Below are 26,360 nucleotides of genomic sequence, written 5' to 3' on the forward strand. Positions count from 1 at the left end.
TTTCCTAGCCTAGAAATCTAGACGCCCCCTAGCGGCAGCAAATCTAATCTGCCCGCGAGTGTCGTCTAGCAACTCTCAATACACTTCTGAGCTGTAAACGCCAAGCTCTTGGCGGGCCAATCATATCATGTATAGAGTCGGTGGGCGGGGCTTAACATAATGACGCCAGAGTTGCGCTTACGTGCTTCTAGTAAACACAGAATAAATAGAGAGCTAAGAAATGTTGCTATCTGGTTTCGGTGCAGTAAATTATCTCTTAACATAAACAAGACAAACTACATCGTATTTCATTCCAAACTAAATAAATTGGCAAAAAAGCATTACTGTCTTAAAATAAATGAACAAATTATTGAAAGAGTAAATACCACTAAATTTCTCACAATCTTTATTGATGAATGTCTACAATTTAAATGTCATATTGATCAGTTAATAAAAAAATTATCAAAATACGTTGGATTATTTTTCAAAATAAGAAATTTTCTCCCACAGTCAGCACTAGTCATCTTATAAAACCTTGTTTGAGTCCCATATAAACTATTGCAACGTCATTTGGTGTAACACTTTTACTAGTTACCTGAAAAAAAGACAGTCTTTACAGAAAAAAATTATACGGGTATTAACGTGGTCTGAGCCAAATACCCCTTCGCGTCCCTTGTTTCATCGCCTTGGTCTATTAAGACTTCATAATGCCTGTATGATATTCCAGGTTGTTCATAAGTTAAATTACAGGTTGTGTGAACTTGTCAATCAGCCGACCCCAGCATGCATATCACACAAGGGAAAAACATTTAATTACTGGTAAAATACGACGATTGAAATGTACGAGCCTGAGTGTTGTCTGTAGAGGTCCACAGATTTGGAACGAGCTTGAGGAAAACCTTAAATTGCTGCATTCTGTCTCCATTTTCAAGAAAACCCTTAAGGAAAAACTGCTTTTAACATATACTTTTTGATCATTTTGAAAGTATTACATTTGTGCTGGGATTGTCTGTTTGTCGTCTGTTTGCTGTGGGGTTTGTCTTGTTGTATTTATATTTATGGATTGAGTTTTCTGTTCATGTTATATGTTGTATGGTGTTATTGGGCCCCCTCCTAAAAGCTTTCAGTAGCTTCTTTGGGGTTTCCCATTTTTACACACAATAACCTTTCTGTAATTATTGTTAATTTTGTCTCTAAAATGATAAAGTGTGTGAAATAATTTCTTCAAATCAAAAAATCAAATCAAATCAGAAGCTGGCGAACGGCGGTCTTTCGAATCAGCTTTGACCGCGACTCTGGAAGACTTGGAGTTAAGCTTTCCTCTGAGAAAAGAACAAAGAGCGGCACTGAAGTCATTCTTAAAAAGGGAAGATGTGTTCGGAGTTTAGCCGACAGGATACGGTGAATGTTTAACATAGACCATAAAAAAATATGGACGACTCGACATCATCCATTTCCGCTTGCCATATTTGAAGCTTTCAGGCGGCCTTGCACGCCGCGGACATCTTGGGACCGAGTCTGCGCAGTAGCGATTTCGGGACCGGAGTTGCGCAGTAGAGCGCAGGAAGTAGAGCAGGAAGTACAGTCGCGATATCAAAAGCCCGCCCACACTCTCGCAGATGCAGAACAATTAATTATGTTGGTGTGAAATAAACAGTTATGAAAATGTAGAAATTAAAGCTAAAGCTCTAATCTGCTCCCAAAAATTTCTAAAAAAGTCCGTTAGTGCCTCAGTGACAACTTCACTCAGAGAAGCCGTCAGTCTCAGCTGTCAATCATGACGTCACACCCCCCGTTTTTATAGCATCAAATAACTAACTCAAACTAAACTTATTTTTAAAACGAACACCTGAAATGAAATCATCGTGATGATAACTGCCTTCAGTGACATAAACTAACTTTGGGTAAAAATTTTTGAAGTGTAATTTTATTATTTAGTTTGCCTCGCGTCCATTAGAAATCACAGAGGGGCGGCTATACTGGGACCGGTCACCGGGGGGCGATCGAGGCGCGAAAGCTTCAGTAAATGAGAGGGAGACTGCAGGCTTGATGTTTAATCTATCAACGAGCTCTGCTTCACCTTCGTTGCTCTGGTTGGTTGTATCGCTATCCTATCGTGTGCAGAGGGAGTTTGAAAGACGACCGTTTATCCGCCTTTCGGATTGAGCCGTCAATGGTGAGTTTCTAGACTAAACATCTTGATCCGCGGGTCTGGCACGTCAGGCTAAAGGTTTCCGGAAAGTTCACTTTGGCAAGCTGTTTCGAAATACCAAAACGAACACCAAACAAACTTTGTTTTGGCCTGGTTTTGTTTGAAATGATGTCACACCAGTTAATTCTTCAATTTCGCTTGAAGTATATTTAGGTTTTAACACTGATCTGTAAAGCTCTTCGATTAAAAGGCATCAGTAATTATCACAGGAAGAAGCCGTGAGGTGAGATCAGACAAGCTTTTTCTTTTAAATAGATTGCCTGGTGTTGGTGATCAATAATCTCAATTGATTTTGCTCCAAACAGCTTTAAACAACCCATCTAAAAGGTTTTCAAAGATCCGAACAATAAATGATCTGAACAATGACTTGCTTTGTACAGAAGAATTTACACTATAAAAACTCTGAATAATACAGGGGACCACACTGCGCTTTAAAGCATGTTTACTTCAGAGAGAGGATTTGCATTCAAACAGAGAATCTCTTTTTGACAGTCAAGAGGATTTGCAGACTCTATTGAAGAAATGCCAGCATAATTTAGCAGGCAAATGTTGAACACACATGTCTTATCAAAAGATGAAGCTGCAATGAGTTCACTGTGAGCATCAAAGACACATATGGGGGTACTAGAAATACATGACAGATTCGAGAATTAGATCATTGTGATATGACTGCCAGATATATCTTCTGACTTTGTGTGCTTTATATGATGAAGGTTATAAAGTCGCATCAGTTTTCAACCACATTTTTCTATGAATGAAGCTTGCCTGAGCAATGCTAATGTGTTGTGGGTGATTACTTTCTGAGCCAAGTCTTACCTACCCTTAATTGTCTAGCTCATGGGTGGGCAACTCTGGGCCTCGAGATACACTTTCCTGCAAATTTAGCTGCTTTCACACTAGAGTTCAGATGTGAACGCTGCTTTCTGGTCTCATGTGCGCACCCACGAGGTATGAGCTACGGCTCAGATTAACTAAAGTATGCTTCCATGCTGATGTGAAACAACTTTCTAAATCACAACTGCATTGTTATTGTATGATTTGTTCAAATTGTGTTCCTGAGAAGCAGGACTGAGATCATGTTTAGGGGAGGCCGGGGAGGGTTACACGGGGTCAGTTGTAACGCTGTAAGCTTGACAGTTCATAAAAGAGCTGTGGTAATTGAATCAATATCATACATCTTCTTTTTGAGTTCACAAGAGACATTGCATGACTTTGAGCAAATCTATTGACTAGTAAAGTAAAAATTTTCATCAGATTATGTTTTGCCTAGCATTCATTGAATTGTACACTGTAAAAAAAAGGCAAATTTTGAAATTTTGCAGTACAATTGACTTGGATGTTTAAGTTATTTCAACTGAAATTATGTTAAACTGACTATAAAAAATGAGTTACATCTTGAATAATTAATTTAAAAAAGTTGAATATTTCTTAACTCTCTGATGAGTTAAAACAATGTAAAAAATATGTTGTCATAACTTATTGAACATATCATTTTTTACAGTAGGTACTTCTCATGTAGGTATTTTATTTTTAAAGCTTTGTATTTATGCCAACTTCAAACCCACGTTCTAAAACTGTTAGCTAAATTCTGGCTGTTAGGAGTGGAGATAGTTTTAACAGTTTATTAAAATTTTTACAACCAACGAATGATGATTCCTATGAGGCCAGTTATCAATCACATCCTCTGTTGAGGCAAAGTCACATGAACTTTGTGTGTGTGTGTGTGTGTGTGTGTGTGTGTGTGTGTGTGTGTGTGTGTGTGTGTGTGTGTGTGTGTGTGTGTGTGTGTGTGTGTGTGTGTGTGTGTGTGTGTGTGTGTGTGTGTGTGTGTGTGTGTGTGTGTGTGTCAAGGGATTTATTCACTACATGTGTTTCCATCATAGTTTATGCGCATGTCTTCTTACCAGATAAAAATTATCTGCCACAATTTAACTCACAAGTTTTTTTGTGCACATTAATAGAATTTATGCGCATCTTGGTTTTTCCATCCAGCGTTTTTTATGCAATATCTCAAAATTCACATAAAAATAAGTGAATCTTGGAAACCCAGCTAGTGACTGAACCCTTATGTGACATGATTACAGTACACACACACACACACTCACACATGTTTGTTTTTGTGACATAAGGGGACATTCCATCGGCGTAATGGTTTTTATACTGTACAGACCGTATTTTCTATCCCCATACACTGCTCCTGCACTTAAACCCATCACAGGAAACATTCTGCATTATTACTTTCTCAAAAAAAAAAAAAAAAAAGTATCCTGTATGATTTATTAGCATTTTGAAAAGTGGGGACATGGGTAATGTCCTCATATCTCACCCTCTCCTTGTAATACATGTGTCATACCCATGTCATTATACATATTTGTGTCCTCATAAGTCACAAAAATATGCCCACACACACACACACACACACACACACACACACACACACACACACACACACACACACACACACACACACACACACACACACACACACACACACACACACACACACACACACACACACACACACACAAACGTGCAGCAATTGTTTTGCACTACATTTAACATAAAAAAATTAAGAAAATACAATACAATGATTGTTTTGAACGTTTAAATTGTTCTTGTTGTTCAAAACTGTCCTTTCCTTTTTCTTTTTTGATGTTTATTTCACGAGTTCACACTTATATCAATTAAATAGAGTAAAGATTATGCGTATTTGGCGTGCTGTCCAGGGAGGGCTCCGGACTCGGAAATTTTGCCCTTATATTGAAGTGGATTGATGCAATTTAATTCACAGAAATTCAATTCGGCCAACTGAAACATTTAGATGTGATCAGTCACTAGAAAATTTTCAGTGTAGAACAAAAAACACTGAATTCCTGATGCTCAAACAAAGCATTTCAACCATCCCCGGTCTCCCCTACACCTGGTATTAAGATGCGTTTTAGTGATCCAGTCCACAAGCACACCTCCCACAAGAATGAGGCCGGCTGTTCCAGAATGATCCCGTATTGTGGGAGTGGGCGACGAGACACATTCAGGAGAGATGAGCGTTTACACAGCGTGCATGCAATCATGCGCTCCTGACAACCTACATATGTGGTTTCAGTGATCCAATCTGGACTCTATCGCAGCTTTTATTAGCCAAAGAATGGCCCAAGATACGTAAAGCAACCAATCCCAGGTTTTTTTGTTCCGCGTCATGTTTAGAGGAGTGTAATGTTGATGTACCTACCATAACAGACTGACGTGCATTAAATAAATGATTTATTCAAGAATGTTGTGCTAATTTTACCCCAACAATGGCGCTGCATTCTTTTAAAACATACTTTTGAAGACTAACGTTTAGTAGATCCTGATAAGTGCTCATTGTCACAGTATTAAACACGACAGCTTTTTTTTTCCATAAGGGGGTTTGGCATCATGATGGCTTTGTGGACCATTAAAGAGTGCGACACAGACGTCCTGTAGAAGTCACTATACTAAAACTATAATCACTAATGGCCGTATGTGAGTTCTGACACCCCTTATGGTTCAAACAAATAGGCCTGGGCAACAAACTCAAGCTCAAACTCAATTGTTTAAGGCTTTTAATTCATGATCGGTGTTTTGTTTTTTCCTATCCTTAGTGGTTCCGCATTCAATACGTCATGCATCGGGTCAGAGGTGACTCTTCTGCTAGAACTAGACTATACGGCCATTACCGGAAGCAATGATTATAGTTTATAAAGGTATAAATATGGATATTTTTCTTACAAAAACGCATAGCTTTGCTTCAGAAGGCCTTTATTAACCTACTGGAGTAGTGTTGCTAACTTTTATAATTGATAGATGTGCTTTTATGGGCTTCAAAAAACAAGCCACCATTCACTCCTATTATAAAGCTAGGAAGATACAGGATATTTGTTTAATATAAAGTCATACAGGATGTCTTGAGGGTGAGTAAATTATGGGATAATTTTCATTTTTGGATGAACTGACCCTTTAACGCCAGGTATAAATGGCGTCTGTTCTAAACGCAGAGGAACCTACCAATTATAGTTATAATTACCAGTTATAGTTTTTTATAGTACATCAAGCACTTGAGGCTAAAATCGATGGGACTTGTGTAATACGTTTGTGGCAGATAGACGCAAGTGCCCTTCTATTTTGATGCTTTGGAAACAAAAGAAAAAGTTCAAAAGCCAGAAAAGGTCCAAAAGTTATAACAGAAATATCCATTTTGCTGCCTTCTAGATTGTCTTTACCTAGCAAAGGTGTAAACAACGGCACAAAAGTACTGTGACACTGACCCAAAAACTTCAAATGTGAACAACAGAGGGAGGGGAAAACAATCAAACTCTGGTTTGGGCCATGAAATTTTACCAAGTGTGAAAATTCCCTAAGAGACTTTTTCATCCATTTTATCATCCATCTGGCGAATACCGTCTGCGCACTCAGAATGCTATTTCCTCACCAAGATGCATGATTAAAGGTATCATTCATGTGCCACCAGTGGTGCAGGACGAGTTATCCAAAGAAATAATATTATGTATGAGTGATACTCGTATGAGCTTGTGCTTTTGACCACGTTCCCTCTCTATCTCTCTGTTTACATCTGTCTTCACCCATCCCCCGCTTCTTTCCTGCTGTCTATCCCTCATTAGTCTCACCGAGGCCGGTTCACACCTCATTGCCACCTCCATTCATTGCTGTATTTGGTTATAACCCCCCTTTAGTAGGTCAATGGGACCCTTTCAGATTCAGCTGCCTGCCTGAAGAACAAGACGGGGGCTAACAGACAATTAGTTAAGGTTTATTCCTAGGCTTTGCCATTGTGGAAAATAAGCTCAGAAGAACACTTCCTCATTTCAGGAAGTGTATCTTTTGGGTTTTACCAGCATCTGTTCTCATAAGTGGGATTCGGGATGACTAAACCACTTGATGGTCTAATGTAGAGTAGGCGTTTATAGTTATTTTTCTGTCACCAGAAAAATAATAATGTTAAAGTAATGTTTCAATAAAACATTGTGAAAAGAAAGAAAAGAAAAACATTAGTCCTGAGGCTCTATTGGAACATAAATGGTGTGTCACACAGCCGTCTGCTGTCTCCTTTTTGGACTTTGCTGTTGTTTGGAGAGCAAATTGGGCCAATAAAGGTTTTAGTAGAGAGAAAATTGTCACCTCAAGCCCTCTGGTGAAACCTTACAACTGGGAACAGAACTCAGGCAAACAAATAATCAATGTCCAAATTGAAATTTCCGAAGAAACTGTTTTGTTGTTTCTTAGAAAGTTAGATTATTCACTTAACTTGCAATACTTGTATCCCTTTTAAAATGTTTACTTTTTTATTTTAATCATTTCTTTTAATACAGCTTGACAAATGTATCCCTGCTACTCAGGTCCATCTCAAAAATCACGGACAAAACTGTTATGTTCTCTCATAAGCCCAATAAGTTTAGTTCAGTTCATTTATTTATAAATTATTTATTTATAAAGCACATTTAAAACAGTCACAAGGCTGACCAAAGTGCTGTACAAGCATAAGCTAAGGCAACAGTTAGGAAACTAAAGGTACAGATTTAAAAAGAGGATAAATGAAGTCCCCAATAAGGTAGAGAACATTAGTCTGTCTCCCTCATCACAAAGCCAGGACATTGTTCACCCCTGTCCACACATCGACCACTGGCCGTGCTGCTACTTAAAGCAGATGCTTCTAGGATCCACGGATGTTTTCTAGAGCACCCTTAATTGAAGTTTGAATAAAAGAGGAGATGTTATCTGGAGCTTGATTGACCCTTTTCCTGCTGTTGAGATAATGCGTTTGCAAACTCTTGACATTGTTGTGGTCATCTTCACTCTGCAAACACAAACCGTGTTAGGGGTGTGTGGACATTGTTGTCACATGCACTCACACAAAGAACGAACGGAACAGCTATGGAGGATAAAGAAATTACACTTTACTACCATCGCAAAGAAATTAGTCATCCCATAGGCCTCTATCTAATAAAGTATTTTGAGCAATTCGAATGTCAATGGGTAGTTGATGCATAACGTGAACATTAAAAATATATATATTTACAGAAGTGCCTTGAAACACGCAGCATTATTCAATGTGATGACGTGATGATTGAATGAGACAGGACGACAGGAAGGGACGTTTTGATCAGCTCCTCCCCTTTTTACAAATTGCCAATAGTTTTTTGTTTATATCACAGCTCGGCCAGAGCCGTTGAGCTTGGTAAAACCGCAGTTTCCTCCTAATCTCAGAATGTTTCTCCTCCTAATCTCCTCCATATCTCTTTAAAATACAGCATTCAGTGCAGAATTCAAACGGTCCAATACGTTTTCTGGTATGCACCAACTCGATCACATGATCCGCTCTGCTATTGTGTCCCTTGAACAGAGTTGCGGTGGTTCACTGACACTAATGTAAAACCCGATTTCATTCACCCCATTGTATAAAGCATTTACACTGTCTGATCGTTCCCATCCCCTATATAGTGCAACGTCTGATTGTTCCCTATCCCCTATATAGTGCAACGTCTGATTGTTCCCTATCCCCTATATAGTGCACTGTCTGATTGTTCTCTATACCCTATATAGTGCAACGTCTGATTGTTCCCTATACCCTATATAGTGCAACGTCTGATTGTTCCCTATCCCCTATATACTGCAGTGTCTGATTGTTCCCTATCCCCTATATAGTGCAACGTCTGATTGTTCCCTATACCCTATATAGTGCAACGTCTGATTGTTCCCTATCCCCTATATAGTGCAACGTCTGATTGTTCCCTATCCCCTATATAGTTCACTGTCTGATTGTTCCCTATCCCCTATATACTGCAACGTCTGATTGTTCCCTATACCCTATATAGTGCAACGTCTGATTGTTCCCTATTCCCTATATAGTGCACTGTCTGATTGTTCTCTATACCCTATATAGTGCAACGTCTGATTGTTCCCTATACCCTATATAGTGCAACGTCTGATTGTTCCCTATCCCCTATATAGTGCAACGTCTGATTGTTCTCTATACCCTATATAGTGCACTGTCTGATTGTTCTCTATACCCTATATAGTGCACTGTCTGATCGTTCTCTATCCCCTATATAGTGCACTGTCTGATTATTCTCTATCCCCTATATAGTGCACTGTCTGATCGTTCCCTATCCCCTATAGTGCACTGTCTGATCGTTCCCTATCCCCTATATAGGACACTGTCTGATCGTTCACTATCTCCTATATGGTGAACTGTCTGATCGATCGCTATCCCCTATATAGTGAACTGTCTGATCATTCCCTATCCCCTATAGTGCACTGTCTGATTGTTCCCTATCCCCCATATAGTGCACTGTCTGATCGTTCCCTATCCCCTATATAGTGAACTGTCTGATCGTTCCCTATCCCCTATATAGTGCAGTGTCTGATTGTTCCCTATCCCCCATATAGTGCACTTTCTGATCGTTCCCTATCCCCTATATAGTGAACTGTCTGATCGTTCCCTATCCCCTTTATAGTGCACTGTCTGATCGTTCCCTATCCCCTATATAGTGCACTGTCTGATTGTTCCCTATCCCCTATATAGCGCACTGTCTGATCGTTCCCTATCCCCTATAGTGCACTGTCTGATCGTTCCCTATCCCCTATATAGGACACTGTCTGATCGTTCACTATCTCCTATATGGTGAACTGTCTGATCGATCGCTATCCCCTATATAGTGAACTGTCTGATCATTCCCTATCCCCTATACTAGTGCACTGTCTGATTGTTCCCTATCCCCCATATAGTGCACTGTCTGATCGTTCCCTATCCCCTATATAGTGAACTGTCTGATCGTTCCCTATCCCCTATATAGTGCAGTGTCTGATTGTTCCCTATCCCCCATATAGTGCACTGTCTGATCGTTCCCTATCCCCTATATAGTGAACTGTCTGATCGTTCCCTATCCCCTTTATAGTGCACTGTCTGATCGTTCCCTATCCCCTATATAGTGCACTGTCTGATTGTTCCCTATCCCCTATATAGCGCACTGTCTGATCGTTCCCTATCCCCTATAGTGCACTGTCTGATCGTTCCCTATCCCCTATATAGGACACTGTCTGATCGTTCACTATCTCCTATATGGTGAACTGTCTGATCGATCGCTATCCCCTATATAGTGAACTGTCTGATCATTCCCTATCCCCTATAGTGCACTGTCTGATTGTTCCCTATCCCCCATATAGTGCACTGTCTGATCGTTCCCTATCCCCTATATAGTGAACTGTCTGATCGTTCCCTATCCCCTATATAGTGCAGTGTCTGATTGTTCCCTATCCCCCATATAGTGCACTGTCTGATCGTTCCCTATCCCCTATATAGTGAACTGTCTGATCGTTCCCTATCCCCTATATAGTGCACTGTCTGATCGTTCCCTATCCCCTATAGTGCACTGTCTGATCGTTCTCTATCCCCTATATAGGACACTGTCTGATCGTTCACTATCTCCTATATAGTGAACTGTCTGATCGTTCCCTATCCCCTATATAGTGAACTGTCTGATCATTCCCTATCCCCTATAGTGCACTGTCTGATTGTTCCCTATCCCCCATATAGTGCACTGTCTGATTGTTCCCTATCCCCTATATAGTGCACTGTCTGATCGTTCCCTATCCCCTATATAGTGAACTGTCTGATCGTTCCCTATCCCCTATATAGTGCAGTGTCTGATTATTCCCTATCCCCCATATAGTGCACTGTCTGATCGTTCCCTATCCCCTATATAGTGAACTGTCTGATCGTTCCCTATCCCCTATATAGTGCAGTGTCTGATTGTTCCCTATCCCCTATATAGTGCACTGTCTGATCGTTCTCTATCCCCTATATAGTGCACTGTCTGATCGTTCTCTATCCCCTATATAGTGCACTGTCTGATCATTCTCTATCCCCTACATAGTGCACCGTCTGATCGTTCTCTATCCCCTATATAGTGCACTGTCTGATCGTTCCCTATCCCCTATAGTGCACTGTCTGATCGTTCCCTATCCCCCATATAGTGCACTGTCTGATCGTTCCCTATCCCCTATATAGTGAACTGTCTGATCGTTCCCTATCCCCTATATAGTGCAGTGTCTGATTATTCCCTATCCCCCATATAGTGCACTGTCTGATCGTTCCCTATCCCCTATATAGTGAACTGTCTGATCGTTCCCTATCCCCTATATAGTGCAGTGTCTGATTGTTCCCTATCCCCTATATAGTGCACTGTCTGATCGTTCTCTATCCCCTATATAGTGCACTGTCTGATCGTTCTCTATCCCCTATATAGTGCACTGTCTGATCATTCTCTATCCCCTACATAGTGCACCGTCTGATCGTTCTCTATCCCCTATATAGTGCACTGTCTGATCGTTCCCTATCCCCTATAGTGCACTGTCTGATCGTTCCCTATCCCCTATAGTGAACTGTCTGATCGTTCCCTATCCCCTATATAGTGCAGTGTCTGATTGTTCCCTATCCCCTATATAGTGCAGTGTCTGATCGTTCTCTGTCCCCTATATAGTGCACTGTCTGATCGTTCTCTATCCCCTACATAGTGCACCTTCTGATCGTTCTTTATCCCCTATATAGTGCACTGTCTGATCGTTCCCTATCCCCTATAGTGCACTGTCTGATCGTTCCCTATCCCCTATAGTGAACTGTCTAATCGTTCCCTATCCCCTATATAGTGAACTGTCTGATCATTCCCTATCCCCTATAGTGCACTGTCTGATCGTTCACTATCCCCTATATAGTGAACTGTCTGATTGTTCCCTATCCCCTATGTAGTGCACTGTCTGATCGTTCCCTATCCCCTATAGTGCACTATCTGATCGTTCCCTATCCCCTATATAGTGAACTGTCTGATAGTTCCCTATCCCCTATATAGTGCACTGTCTGATCGTTCCCTATCCCCTATATAGTGCACTGTCTGATCGTTCCCGATCCCCTATATAGTGCACTGTCTGATCGTTCCCTATCCATTCACCATGTAGAAAATAGTAAATGTGTGAGCAAGTGACCTATTTCAGCTGCAGCTTCAGTGTATATAATGTAGGGGGCGGGCTTTAGATTCTATAGCACATTTGATTGGACAGAAAATCTCATTAGGAGCTGAAGTGCAGAGTGATGTCATCAAAATCATTGATCCATATTGGCAGAAATCTGAGACTGAAAAGCCCACAGTATACTTCACTCTTACGCCGCATTCACACGGGGCGTAGGCGTTAACGCTTCCCATTTACTTTGAATGGGTGACATCATCCGTTGCCGAACTGAATTGTGGGTTCCGTCGCGGCGCTTCACTCGCGTTGCAAGCGGCAGAAGTTGAAGAATTCTCAACTTTTCAAGCGCCAGCGCAGGCGTCATCCAATCAGATCGCCGTATGCAAATATCCTACAGAAGACGCTAGCCAATTACGTTCATTACTGCTCCGTGAACCATCCAGACGCAGCTCCTTGACCACTACGTGATATTCTTCCCGCTGTCGGCGCTTTTTCAGGATTTAATGTACTTAACAGCTTCGTGCACCTGTGCAGTGCGCTGACAACAACTACACGGGCAATCGCACTCGCACATACAACCAAATCGGCATCCATTTCGTCTCACAGACTAGTTGTCATAAAAAGGCGCTTTTTTGTGTTGTGTTTTGGTCCAAGCGGCAAGTTAATGTGATTGGCTGTTGTCACTATGACGATCGCGTCAGCACCCAGCTTAAGCCACGCCCTCCGTCAAGCGTTAACGCCTACGCCCCGTGTGAATGCGGCGTTACACGTATGCGTGGATAGCTACTTGACGCAAATATTGTAATCAGAAGAGTACGTGCACCGCCAGACTTTAACAGTGTGTACTTTGTACGCCCAGGTCGCACGTTTTCATTGAATGATTTTTGCAGTATTTACATGGGTTGTAACTCGTGCTAAAAACTGTGCATGCATCGAACGCCTGTTACGCGCACAAGCCAAAAGAAGTGTACTTTGCAAGGTTTGCGCACACGTAAAAAAACAAACAAAAATACTATGTTTATTTTGGGCTTTTGTTTTAAAACCTTCTAAATACAAATTTTGCATGCTAGTTTATAAATAACAGTAAGGCTAACATATTCATACTAAAAGCCAAAAAAACCCTTTAATTTTGATTTCATGGGGACTTTATCCAGTCTGTAACTTTCTTCCGTCTCTATTTTTCTAATATATAGCTAATGTAATATTTCAAAAGAAAGGTAGAATGTTATTAGATTCCTTTTGAGTAAAGCATTTTTAGAGTTTTTTAGGGGCTCCGTGTGACAAACTACAATCCCAGGATGCACTGGGTGAGCTGTTTGGTAGTCCTGAGGTGATTGTGATGGAGGGGGAGTCAGGTCTCTGCTCACACTCCTCCATCCATGAGTGCGGAATCTCGCAGCTGTATCCTCTGTAGTGCTGGGGGAGGCCGACGATACGGACTATCTACAAACCAGTAAAAACATTCAAAAGTCAAGTTAGTTTTCCGAAGCTATACCAATTCATACAGAGGACTGCGACTCGAGCAAAAGCGCATTTGATCGTTTTGGTTAGTTGTGACCGAAGTAGCGACTGGGGTAAAAGTTTTTTTCCCTCTACCTTCTTCTCACGAGCGCAAACAAAAACCGCACGGGTGGGATTTTCAGAAGAAAAACCGGCGAACTCGGTCGAAAATCGGTTTGTTGGTGATATGAGTGAGTCTTAAACGTTATGTTACTTAACGAAAACATCTTTAGTACGAGCACGCGGGTCTCCGCAGACTATTTTTTGATATATTGAAGCTGATTTCAAAGGATTCTCAGGCGAGTCGGACGAAAAACCGAGTAACATCGGTGTGGTTTAATCAGAACCTAAAAAGGCTAAACTTACAACAGAAGAAGAAATGTGGAGTTTTGTCCATTGACTGATTTTGGGAGCATGTGTTTTATGAACTTCAAAATCTGATTTGGGATTGACTCTTTTCAGAAAGGATTTGCTTCAGAAAGAAAAAGGTGAGTAACGCACGTAAACTGACTCTATAGAGTCTGTAATAAAATACACATGATTTGCTGTTTTATTGTGTTTGCATAATACTTGGCGTTTGTATAAAAACGCTTGTTCAGTATAAAACACTTGCCTGTGGGAGTTTGATGAGCGTTCAAATAAATGTCAAAAACGCTTTTATTTAGGGTGTTTATTTGGTTTTTTTTCTTGTCAACTCACTGTCTTACAACGTTACTTGAATCGTTTTAATGTTATTCGTATGTCAGAAACAAAAAAATAATCGATTTAAAATGTATTTTGGAAAGTCATTTTGACTGGGCAGTTTGTTTTAAATGTATGTGTCTTACTAAGCCTGACTAAAAATTAAAATTAATATTTCCGTACTGTTTTCGAGCACGCTGTGAGATATTACCTTTCATCATCAATGGTCCCAAATCTGATGTTATTATGAGAGCGAGTTAATGCGCGTGCCTGCACAACATCTCATAGGCTACAATGTTTTTAAAATCGACTGGCATATTTAGCTTAAGATATTGGAAATGAAACCTTTTCTGTTTCACTTAGTGGCCTCTGTGGAAAATGTGTTATTTACCACTAGGTTTCTTGATTATGAATTAAGTTGTCAATTGGGAGCATGTCAGTTACTTATCATTTATTAATTATTTTTATTAATTAATATTATTGTATAGATTAGTGTTTTCATGCATTATTCTTACTTGAGATTCTGCAGATTCCTTTTTTTCCAAAATGAATGCCTGTTATCTTGATGTGAAAGGCAGGTTTATTCTTGCAGTTGTTTATCTTCCCACAGTAAAAATACAAACAGCATAACTGTACTGAAGTATGAGTTTGGATGGCTCTGTGGCAGAAGGATAATTGTAAATTGTAAAAAGACATGAGATGCATTAAATCCTGGAGTCGTTTCAACATTTTAATGACAGAAAATGGCTTTTTAGCTGAAAGACACATTTATGACTATTTGGGCAGCTGAAGATGTTTCCACAGACATGAACAAAATCTTGTTGTGCTGTAGGGCTTTTATTCCGTCACAGAATAATTGTGCACCCACCTCACAGTGTCACTCCCTTTTTCTTCCTCATCACTCACTGGATAATTTCAGAGTAGTGCAAAAGACATCCCCCTCTTCATCCTTGGACTGTTCAGTATGGTCTAGAACTTCATAATCACTGATATAAGCTTTACATTATCCTTTCTTCTAGTTTTACTATCTTCTAGCTTACTCTCCCTGTTAAGTGACCATTGCAATTTCAAGCAAGGACATTCACGGACAGTTTCCACCTTTTCACCGGTGTGAAGAGCATGATGGAAAAACAGAGCGGTTTATGAACGGCGACATGCTGGCTGGCAACTGCATGCGCAGACTTGACCCAGACTTGTTGCAAGTCGATGCAGAAATGTGTGCAAAATACAGTCAATTAGATATGAACATTTTCAGGCTGTTTGGCACAAGAGCCGCCATATAGCTTTAAGATCTCCGCTTTAGATACATTTCTGGAATTTCATTTGAGTCTTGAATAAAGAGATTTCTTGACATTTTCTTGAGTTCTATTCAAACATTGAAGTACTGAATAACTGTAACGGACCTTGTGAAAATGTAGTTGTTTAAGTCCATAATTACATCAATTACTTAAATTAGAGGGGAAATCATTGTAACTGCTCGTCCCTCAGGATCTGAGCAATGGTTTTAACGTTAGTCGCTCCAGACAGGTCACTGGTTCATCTGGTGTGCAATGAAGAGAACGTATTGGGAATATTTGCATTGCCAGTTTGAGTTGCATTAATCAAAGTCGCACTGTAAACCCCAACGCTCAAAATAATAATTTTTTTAGATGAGGCAACTCGTATTAAACAATTTAGTTCAATCAAATTAACGTTTATAGTCTTTACAAGTTTCTTTTTCATTTTTCTTCTCAAGTAAAGTTATTTAATTGTTTTGAGTTTTATGAACTTGTTTCTTTCAATTTAGACTAACTTAAATTTATATGAAACTGCATGCTTTGCTATCAGGGATTGAAATTAGCACCCGCCACCAGCCAAATGCGGGTAATTTTGAGTTGTGGCGGGTAAACTCGCTTCATCTACCGGCCACCGTGGTGGGTAAATAAAAATAGCATACTGTTTCCCCTCTTTGTAAACCGTGTTCAATGCATGCGAGTGCGGCCGTATGTCCGAATATGACCAGTTGTTTTCGCCGTCATCACACGCGTGGAGAGCCAGAACTCGCGCGCGCTGAGAGAAGATCCGTCACTGTGCATCATCCAAAAGCGTGCACACGTATCACAGCGCGCAAATATTGAGTTCTCTTTCAAGTCTTGCACTTAAACAGACAAACTCACACAAAAAGTATGTCAACATGTCCATCTTGATGAGTATCCAAGCAGACATATGCCTTAAGTGAACTGTATACAGTGATCGAAAGATGAGCAAATCCTTCTATTAGGTCTTAAAGGGGCAGTAGCCTTTACTGCTCTGTTTAATGTCTAACAAAACGACATCACTCAGTGCTCTTGATTGAATTGCTTTTGTAAGTTTAATAAGGATTAATCTTTAATTTAAACAGTTAAATATGCAGTTATTTTACATTTGATTACTTTATTCAATTTCTGTACCTTTCTGCTGGCCAGTAGGCCTGTACATAATTTTTTAATGTACACAAGCGAGGTCAAGTTAAACATTTTAGTTTGAATTTATATATAATATCTTTTAGTGTTTCGGTTTCAGCCAATAATTTTTATTTTGGTGCATCCCTACGGACAATGTTTTGCTCGGTATGTCGTCGACACGCTTCAGAAGATGCCAAAACTAATAGTTTCATTGTTGGTACTAAAAACCTAAAACTGGAAGCCATAAAAGACCACGAATCATCCAAATGCCACATCCAGGTAAACTAAAAAAGAGCTTCACAGACCCCTTCTCATTTAATGAAATGTATATCAGTTCATGGTTTGTGTGTGTATAAGAGAGAAAGAAAAAATGTCAGTATTTCATTGAGACTTGAGATTAAATAAACTGCTTAAGTATTGTAGAGCTTGTAGTATTAATTTTTCACATGCAGTTACACATTGTCGGTTAAAAACAAGAAAGTGGCTGGTTAAAACATTGAGTGGCTGGTAGATTTTTAAATCCACCAGCCACAGTGGCCGGTGGACAAAAAAGTAAATTTCCATCCCTGTTTGCCATGCCACATAAAAGGGACAGTCAATGCCAAAAGTAAAATGTATACTTTTTGTAAAAAAAAAAATTGTATTCATACATAAAATGTATGAAAATAAAAATCTGCTAGTTCTGTTTGCTTAAACTTTTTATTTAACTTAATTTTTTTTCTTCTGATTGCCTATTTTTTGTGGTTTGCCAACTTATTTGTGTTTACAGTGCAGTATAAGCTTGTTTACTGTGGAATGCTGCATAACAATGGATGTATTTAAGTCAAGAGTTTACTGAGCCAGCCTTCATGTTTCGCATACGGTCCCAAACACTCGTTTTGGTTTGTTGTTGTGATCTTGTAGTGACCACTTTATAGTGAAATGCTCTGTTGTTTGAAAATGAAAGGAAGTAAATGGATGAAGGAGAAAAGACTCCCACAACACGAGTGCTGTGCTGTGGGTGTTCTTCCGGTGGAAGTATGCTGTTGAGAGTTTGGAGAGGAGAGGAATTCTTTGCCCTCTAATTTACTGGGCTGGCAGGGCTGGGCTGGCACAGTAAACTATCGCCCAGCACTTTTAAAAGGAAAGTTACTATTACACAACTGTGAGAGCTTTAGCATGAAACTTTAGGAGGAGTTTAGGCCTCAAGATGAAGAGATGCGTACAGTGTCTTATTTTGTTTACATCAACACATCTTTGACAAAACAGGCCCTGTTTACACCTGGTATTAAGACGCGTTTTGGTCGATTGGATCACATAGATGAGGCAGACAAATACTTGTTTACACCTGGTGTCTCTTTTGTCCACTTTCAACCACTTCTGTCCTGATTTCTTTGATGGAAGGGTCTATGGGCGGGAAAATGCATGTTTTTTTTTTTTTTTAAATAAGCTTGTGCAATTTACATATGAACATGACCGGAGACGACAGAAAACAAACGGAGAGCAGCAGCTTTAGCACAACATTAACGAGAAAACTATTGTAATAAAACAATGTGATTGTGAATTATTTGGGTTTAGTTGTCGTTTTCATTGCATTGCTCCTGGAAGAGCGCGTGCACGTCATGAGCCACACATTCTGACTGATGCACGTAACTTAGTTCAAGTTCACTTGCTCATTCGCATCAAATTGTGCGGATGTAATTTGTAATATTACATTTTTTTTTTAGATATCTATTTTATATATGATACGTTTCTTTTAGCTACATAAAACACGCTAGAAAAGGGCTTCATTGTACTGGTTTCATTCAATGCTTCGGCTTTAGTGCATCCAGCTCTAACAGCAATGCATAATAACTATGATTGGGACTGTCATATTACATAACATTAATGAGAACACTATTTTAATAAATGGTTGTAAATTGTGCCGTTTCAGTGCGTTGTTCAAGGAAGAGCAGGTCCACACATTCTGATTACCAGATCTGAGGCGACGTTGGTGAAATGTTGTATTAAGGCTTTAACATACGCCACAAGAACGGAGAAAAAAGTTCTCGCTCCCAGGGCTGCAAGAACAAAATTACGTAATTTTTGAGGAGTGTTGTTGGGGAGTTCTGGGGAGTTCTCACAGCTTGTTCTCGACACATTGCCTGAGCAGAACTTTTTTTCTTGTGGGTGTCCGAGAACTATTGTGTGTTTGGTCGTACATTTAATGTGGGCGTGGTTAATGCGGAGGAACGCAGATGATCTGCACCTGCTTTACTCGTGAAGTATGGAATATACTGCCAGAACGAACTTTGTTCTTGTTCTTGCCACCCCAAGAAAACGAACACATTTCTTTGTTCTTGCAGAGTATGTTCTAAGCTTTAGAGGTTGTATTTGATTATGAAATAAGTCATTTAATTAAATTATCAATCACATCGACCAATTTTACAATCCTATAGCCCTTTGTTTAGATTAATAATCCTTCTCATTCATTTGGTGAAGAACATGGCGTTTTGAGCAGATGCACATGCTGTCAGCTATAAGCCGCTGCTGTAGACATATATTGCAGTATTAAGGTTAACGATTAATTGAGCGTTAATTTAAACGACGATCTATCATGGGAATTTGTAAATGTATTTTGACATGTAATTGACATGTAAATTGACATCCCTAGTTGGGAATTAAAGGTCCCGTTCTTCGCGATTCCATCTTTCAAACTTTAGTTAGTGTGTAATGTTGCTGTTAGAGCATAAATAATACCTGTAAAATTATAAAGCCCAAAGTTCAATGCCAAGCGAGATATTTTATTTAACAGAAGTTCCCTTTCAAAGCCTACAGCGAACGGCCGGTTTGGTCTACACCGCTGCACTTCCTGCTGTAATGAAGTCACTAGAACCGTTTGTTGACTAACCCTCCATCCACAAGAACACGCAAAATAGGGGGCGTGGTCTTGTTGCTCTGCCACGTGGAGAAGAGCGCGCATTCAGCGCTTGCATCTCCCTGTTATGGTAAGAGGCGGGACCTTTCCGGGCAAAGTGCGCTAAGCTGCTGTCCAATCACAACACGGGAAGTGCTGGCCCAATCAGAACTTGTTACGTGTTTCTGAAGGAGGGACTTCATAGAACAAGGAAATCATCAGGCCGTTTTTAGGACAGAGGAAACAGCGCTGTACAGATAAGTCAATTGTGTGAAAAATACTGTTTTTTTTTTTTACACGCAAAACATGAACTCATGTTATATTGCACACTGTAAACATAATCAAAGATTCGAAAACACGAGAAGAACGAGGCCTTTAATAGGGCCTTATCATTTCCGCGATCACGGAATCGCGGACGCAATCGCGGAATTGGCATATTAACGCGGAATCTGCATAAAACGCGGAATCTGGTGTTAACGCAGATTTCCGCGGAATTTTACATATTTGTAATGAAATTCTGTGTTTAACTTGCTGGAAATGGGTAGTTTACATGATAAGTAACCTTAAAGTTAAAATTAAGCATCTAGTTTTAATAATTTGAAGGGGCCTTTGAAGTTGGGGGAAAAAACTTCAGGCAGTGTTGTGTTTTTGTGTATTTTTATTTTTCACAGCTCTGGATATCATAATGGTGATTGTTAAACACACAGAACAATTCACTACATGATTTCATGGTGAAATGTGTTATTTTTTAATGTTAATTTTCAGCTTTAAATGTTTTACTTAATAGTACTGTATGTAAAAGTTGATTCTTATGATTATTTTTTTTTAGTTCTTTTTAAAAAAAATTACTTGAAAGAAAAAGCTACTGGAGCACTTTCATTTTCAATTTATTTTACCGGAAAGTTTAAAGCTAATAACCATTAATATTTGAAGTACTTGAAGTGCAGTGTTATGTCAAATATCATATTTGTCCTAAAAAGTAAATGGGATGTTTGTTACCTCAATAAATTTAAGGTCATTCCTATTTTTTGTTTTATGTTCTATTATATTAACATTAAAAGCACACTCTTTTTTCACCAAAATAACAGTAAAGGGTAAAAAAAAACTGAATTGCCAAACATTTTAACGGAAAAAAAGGAATCTGCAAAAATTAAAACGGAAAAAAAGGAATCTGCAAAAATTAAAACGGAAAAAACGGAATTTGGGAAAAAATAAAACGGAATTTGGGAAAAAATAAAACGGATTTTATAGGGCCCTACTTTAATGTAAACATAGATATTGGATACCAGTCGTGTCTGAAGTAATTGTAAACAGGCGGACCAAAAAAACGGATATGGTCAAAAGATCAAATCAGATCTGTGCGTTAAAGGTGCAGTGTTTTGTATTTATGAGGATCTATGGACAGAAATGCAATATAATCTTCATAACTATGTTTTCAGTGGGTATAAAGACCTTACATAATGAACGGTTATGTTAGAATGAGCCATTTCTAACTACACCACGGGTATGTAGATTTCCCTTACAGAGAAATCGCCATTTTGCGCCACCATGTTTCTAAAGTAGCCCTAAACGGACAAACTGCACTACAGAGCGCTAGCTACCTGTCTCAGACGATGACATCTTTGTCATTTGTGTTGGCCACCGTAGCTTCTCTATTGGCTTGCTCAGTGGGAACACAAAAATGTGGATCTAAGTTTTCAACTAAATATACAAATAAAATGTATTACTAAATTAACTGCATCAACTATATCACTGATCTGCCATCATTGTCGCTATATGATAAATTAAAATAAGCTGATAACATCACCGTTTTCTCCAGAACGACTGTACAGCCAAGTCAAAATCACTGTGAAGCTGCTTTGAAACAATCGTCATTGTAAAAGCGCTTTATAAATAAAGTTGACTTGACTTGACTCTGTGCTTCGAAAGGGAGGGGTGAGCGGTTGCAGTTCACAACCTCACTGCTAGATGCCGCTAAAATTTACACAGAAACTTTAAGACTTTAAGCCTTTTGGTATGTTTTTCATCTTTAAACTAAACTTGAGTCTTCAGCCAACAAAGCTGAATCCTGTCTGGCTAGCGTGATCCCTAGAATGTTTACTCATTAGGTCCGTAGGTGTTTTTTTTTTTATGGTTGTTCGAACACATTCAACCACATGAGTGTTTACTCTATGAAAGCAATTTGAATGCATTTTTGACAACCTCTAGAAGTGGTGAAAGTGGACAATCTCAAAAATGTTTTAGACCCGATTTACACTTGTATTAAGCGTCATCCACTTGTGAGCGGATCCATTAAAACACATCTTAATACTAGGTGTAAACGGGCCAAAATGGCTGTCTTAGGGCCTGATCACACAAAACACATTTTTGTAGTGAGAGGCACCTTTTTTGAATGGATTTTTGTTGGCAGAGAGTGTTATGCACCCTGGCCGCCTCACATTTATCCGCCTGCTGCACCTTGTGTTTTTGAAGGAGCACTCCAAGCTCATGAAGTTGAAAAAAAAATCCACCCTTAGCAGAAAAGCGCCCGACATTATCGTCTTTATTTTTTGTTGTCCAATCGTATAAATGGAGAGACGGGCCTTCCGTTGTGTTGACCGTTACATTTATTTGACTGGCAGGACAGCTGATTTGGGGGTTGCCTAGAAACATTAAAAAAAAAAAAAACGCAGCGCAGTGCGCCTCGCGTTTTCGAACATGAAAAATGCGTTCTGTGTGATCGGGGCCTTAGATGACAAAAATCTGTTTTTTGGGGGGGTATAATATGATCTTATCAACACCAGATTCCGTCTCGATGGGGGCTCGTCTGGGATCTCATCTGGAAAGGAGAAATGCCGTGATTTTAGACGAGAATTAGAGATTTGGAAGAGAAGACATAGGAAAAATCAAGATGGAAAGGAGGGAACATTAAAGAGTTTTGCAGGTAAAGTTCATCATCCTGGCCCTAATAGCCTCCCCATGGAGTGGCAGTCTGGAGACTCTTGGTTTGGTGGGCCGGCTCTGGCTCTGGCTCCCACCGGCACTGGAATGAGTGAGGTCAGGCGTCCCGTCTCCGACACAAACCAATGCTGTTCTCTGGAATGTTCCGCTCCAGTAGTAGGCAGCGGTAATGAGCTGGGCCTGCTGTACGCTCTCGCCATGTTCCCCTCCAATGATCAGAGGGAGAGAAAAACATGCTGGGGTTCATTAATTAGGGTACTAACTTCTCTTTCCACTTGACTTGGCCTATTTCTTTTTATTCCATTCTCTCTCTCTCTCTCTCTCTCTCTCTCTCTCTCTCTCTCTCTCTCTCTCTCTCTCTCTCTCTCTCTCTCTCTCTCTCTCTCTCTCTGCACTTCTTTCCCTCTCAAAGTGAACACTGTGGAAAGACGTTAAATATAATCAGATGAATGTTTGTTCTGCTGTTTGTTTTACTTAGAAATAGTTCACGTAAACAGAGGAACTTGTTTTAAAAAATTCAAAACATTTACATCAGTGTACTTTCAGCCAAGTAATTTAGTCATAAACCAAACCTTCAGCCCTGTGATTTTCTTAAACTATACCTTTGGGTTTCCCCAAAAGCATATTTATTAAATGTGTTAGCAGTTAAAACTAGTTCAGTCATTCCAGCCAAGTAAACTTGAGCTGTTGTATCAGTAAAAAGACTACACTTAGAAAACAAGATGTTAAAGAGATAACATGAGCACTGATTTACTCAAATTTAGTTCTTGGTAAATGTGATTCACACATTTAATGGATATAATATTGGAGAGAATAAGAAATTGCATCATTACATAAATTAAAAAAATATATGAAATTTCCCTTTTTGTTATTTATCTTTTTGATTTTGTTAAACAATATTTCCATGGAAGCTTGTTTCCGCCACAGAATGAAATGCATAAAAAGGGATGGATTCCAAAATGTTGGAATTGCGAGATCTAACGTCGGAATTGCGAGATCTAAATTCGGAATTGCGAGATCTAACGTTGGGATTGCGAGATCTAACGTCGGGATTGCGAGATCTAACGTCGGAATTGCGAGATCTAACGTCGGGATTGCGAGATCTAACGTCGGAAATGCGAGATCTAACGTCGGAATTGCGAGATCTAACGTCGGGATTGCGAGATCTAACGTCGGAAATGCGAGATCTAACGTCGGGATTGCGAGATCTAACGTCGGGATTGCGAGATCTAACGTCGGAAATGCGAGATCTAAAGTCGGAATTGCGAGATCTAACGTCGGGATTGCGAGATCTAACGTCGGAAATGCGAGATCTAACGTCGGGATTGCGAGATCTAACGTCGGGATTGCGAGATCTAACGTCGGGATTGCGAGATCTGACGTCGGAAATGCGAGAAGTCGGAATTGCAAGTTATAAATCCAATTCTGAGGGGGAAAGACTGACTTTTTGAAAGAGAAAATTACCTTTTTAATATTTTTATTCTGTGGTGGAAACAAGCTTCCATATTTTGCAGCCAATATTTTACTACACATCCAAAACAAGCTGAGAACTGTCTTCCTCAAGTAACTCATCCCTGTTGTTTGCATTACTACAATAAGATGGTGCCTAAATCTTTTATTTACACCATGCATTGATTATAATGCAAGCTTCCTGGTGTTGTCATGTCTCGTCTGCACTAATTGTTGTGTTACAATAAGATCCACATTAGTAGCTCTTTGTTTTCTTGCTTCTCCATATAGTCTAATGTGTGTGGGACTTTTTGTGTGTATGTTTTTGTCCTGGGGATGATTATTAGTGTGAGTCCGACACCTTTGAACCGTTCACCCGTCTCTCCAATCATCTGTTCTTCTGGTTTGTACCAGCTGCAGGCATAGCTTGAAAAATGAAACCAACCCAAACTCTATGGGAACAATTTTACGTGTATCAAATCTCGTTTCTTGGCGTTTGTCCAATTTTCTCGTCCTTATTAGAGCAGCTGTGAAGGTGATAGACATCACATTGCATTATTCCATAAAATATTCAACTCGAGGGCATTATGCACTAACTTTTTAGTTAGTTAGTTTTTAGTTACTTTTTTAGCAGGGGTGCTAGAACTGTCCTGATATATGTGTAAGATAAGTTATTGTAGTGGTACAGTTTTGGTTTAATCCTAAATATTTACAGAAATTACATTTAAAAATGTAATGGTAAGTGTCTAGTTTGAATAGGCATGATCTCTCTTGAGAATTTAAACCCATTCATGACTCGGCAGGAGTTTTTGGTGTTGTCGTTTTCTTGAGGTTTTATTTAGTTAATTCAGAAAGTCTAGGGTTCATTTGAGCTTTAGCTTCATATTTGATTTGTCTAAATTATGACCCCCCCCCCCCCCCCCAGTTTAATTACGTTTGTAAATTAGAGTCAAAATCTCAAATGCAAGCAAACACACGCAAATTGCCACAGCTAAACACTGGAAAAGGAAAAACATCTGCCAGATGAATTGTGAAACGCCGCTCTTTTCAGACCAATCGGCTCGCAGTGGTGTGTGTGTTGAAATGTGTAAATGATGTTTGAATGAGGACTTCCGATAGCTAGTAGGACAAATGGCGTGAAGGGGTCATGCTGGGGTCTAGACCAGCACAGAGTTGACAGATATCTGCGAAGGATTGGAGGAGTGTGTTTGTGTTTCTGTGTGTTTTACTGCGTGTGTTTGTGAGGGCAAACAGATGGTGTGACCTGGCGCAGAACTGTGCTACGAAACTGTTCTTTACACTATAAAATGGGTACGTCAAGGTTTATGCAATCTAATTTCTACATTTACTTAGGGAAACATTGAAACGCTGTACCACAATGGAAAATGGTCAAAGTGGTTTTTCTGTAACATTATGATTTTCTTTTAAATTTAAATTATAATTTCTTTTAGAAATTGATAGATTTATATTCCTTTGGACTCATGGAAACCAAAAAATAAGTTGATCCCTATCATTTAATCCCTATAATTTGGCCTAACTCTCATCACATGGAAGAGCTAATTCTGCAATCTTCCTACTGCCCTTTTCCGTAAAATATTGTTGTATTCATTTTATGAAAAAGTTTAAATAATTGTGTTAATTGTACATAAACACAACTATACTACAATAAACACTTGAAATTAAATCCTAACTGCAATCATATTGTAGATGCTACTATCTGTAAAAAAGAAAAGAAAAAAAGAAGAATCCCGATGGAGAAATACATTACTGCAATTCATTGAAAATAAAACATTGAGATTTAGACATTTGATTTGTGAATAAAAATATCTAATTAGCTTCAAAGATGCTGAAAAAAAAAAAAAAATCCCTCTTGAGAAGAGATGTTTAGAAATGAGGTTAGTAGAGCAATTTCTGGAGCACTTCAACAGAGTCTTTGGTGTGAGGGTGACTGGGGGAAAGAGTTTTAGGAGGACATTCAAATGCCATTTGACTTAAAAACAGCACATCATTAGCCACCTTAAGGCCCTTTTAATTCCCATAGTGAATGTTTTTAAAGATTTTTTTTTGAATAACAAGTAGATGAGTAAAAATTGTTGCCATATGGCAACACTGTACCATAAAGGCTTAATAAATAAGGTTGTGACATGAAAAAACTACTAGTCTATCTCATATATATTTTAGATATCGTTAAAGACAAGTAAACTGTCACTAAAAAATATCAAATAATCAAATTACAGCAATAGCACAAAAACAATAGAACAAAATAAACACTGCTTTTCATGTTTTTCAGGCAAGTCTTAGT

At 39.3% G+C, this 26,360-nt stretch overlaps 1 protein-coding gene across 9 annotated transcripts in view; it reads left to right on the forward strand.

Annotated features, from left to right (window-relative positions):
• fgfr1a (fibroblast growth factor receptor 1a) overlaps positions 1 to 26,360 on the forward strand; it is a 229,520-nt gene that overhangs the window by 146,423 nt on the left and 56,737 nt on the right. For 3 of the 9 annotated variants that reach the window (XM_067413016.1, XM_067413017.1, XM_067413018.1), the window contains exon 1: positions 13,546 to 14,178. The exons of the other annotated variants lie outside the window; for them this stretch is intronic. The gene's annotated coding sequence lies outside the window, so the exon portion shown is untranslated. Of the gene's footprint in view, positions 1 to 13,545; positions 14,179 to 26,360 lie in introns of those variants that run through there. 9 annotated transcript variants of the gene reach the window in all.

This window comes from Pseudorasbora parva, chromosome 13, assembly GCF_024679245.1.
Source record: "Pseudorasbora parva isolate DD20220531a chromosome 13, ASM2467924v1, whole genome shotgun sequence".
NCBI classification, from domain to species: domain Eukaryota; kingdom Metazoa; phylum Chordata; class Actinopteri; order Cypriniformes; family Gobionidae; genus Pseudorasbora; species Pseudorasbora parva.